The sequence below is a fragment of the Trypanosoma equiperdum genome (genome assembly GCF_001457755.1).
Source record: "Trypanosoma equiperdum strain OVI genome assembly, contig: ctg_412, whole genome shotgun sequence".
Lineage (NCBI taxonomy): Eukaryota > Euglenozoa > Kinetoplastea > Trypanosomatida > Trypanosomatidae > Trypanosoma > Trypanosoma equiperdum.
The window spans coordinates 1-1,535 of record NW_027124324.1 but is presented as its reverse complement, the minus strand read 5'-3'; positions in this window follow the sequence as shown (position 1 = coordinate 1,535).

Below are 1,535 nucleotides of genomic sequence, written 5' to 3'. Positions count from 1 at the left end.
TGTACACCGTCTCTTCCTAGCCATGTGGCGGCTGTCGCTCCTGGCTTTGCTTCGATTGCGGTTGCTGCGACTTCTGCGATGGTTGTTTGGATTCCGGCGAGTTTGTGCAGGTTTGCTGCTACCGTTTGTGCGGTCTCCTCGACTGCGGTTAGTTTGGTTTGTGCTTCTTCGATTTTAGCTCCTGCCGCTATTAGTAATGATGCTGATCCCAAGGCGGTGTCTTCTGTTGATGCTGCTGCGCCTGTTGCGTAGACTAGTAGTGTTTTCATTGCCTTCCTGATATTGTTTCGCTGGATTTTTACTTTGCTGGTGATCTTTGACGCTATCTCTTGCAAGTCGGCGGCAGCCCCACACGGTGTTTTTGGGGTTTTGTCTACAGGGTGGATGGTGGCCGCTGCTGTACCAGCTGTGTTCATTGCGCCTTGTATTAGCAAAACAAGCAGCATCTGCCGCGTTACGCGGTCATGGTTTGGTTGGTTCATACTAAAAAATATTGGAAAACTGAGAGAAAAAGATCAGGAGTCGTTTTGTTTATGTTCATTTTTGATTTGTCTTACATTTCTTGCTTTCTGCTTGGATGATCAATTAAAGTAAACAGATGGCACCTTTAGTTGCTGCACATTTACTTGCTCTCGTGTAAAATCTTGCACTTCTACTCATCCTTCTATATCATTAAATGCGCAGCCGTGGTGTAATATTATCGTTGACCTTTTTTTTTGCGGTTTCTTTTCATTAATCAACGTGAGATGTCTTTTGTAAGTTTCCATTTGAATTCCATGGAAAAATTAAAAAATTATTCGCTGGTTTTGAAAAGCAATTCCATATTTACATTTAACAAATACTTTTTATAGTTACTTCATTTCTGCTTTTCCTTTTTAGATTTTTCACCAATACGCTGAAAAAATACCTCAAATATTTCCATTGACAAAAATTAAAACATTATGGTTTCTAATATGCTTTATTTATCACCATCTGAACGCTGCCACATAAAGATTCAGTTTAAATATAACGCCTTTATTTTGTACGTATCCTTTTTTTTGGTTGGAATTCTTTAGAAAGCTGATTGTCATTCGTCTTTTCTACACTTCATATTTGTTGATTTGGTGGCCATCTGCAACTTTATTGAGTGCTTTCAGTTTCTTATTTTATACATTAAGTATAGTTCTCTTATTCTTATAATGTGGTGCACTAGATTATTGAATATAGTTAATGTCTGACGTCTACAGAAGTATTGAAGTGGTAGTATGTCATAACAAACTTTTTGTACTTTATAAACTGCTGAAGGTGGTTCACAAATATGTTCTATCATAAGAAGCTTCTTCATTTTTACTATTTTTTTCGTATCGCCACAGTAATTCAATATTAGTCGTAGATTTAAACTTCACTCCTCATAGTATTTAAAAATCTCCCACAAATACTAACGCTGATGCTTACTATATCTGACAAGAAGGAACCTTCTACTTCACCTCACACATACACAATACATTTTTCACCTTGTTTTTCTTTAAATCTTGTTTTGAGTATCATCTATCAAA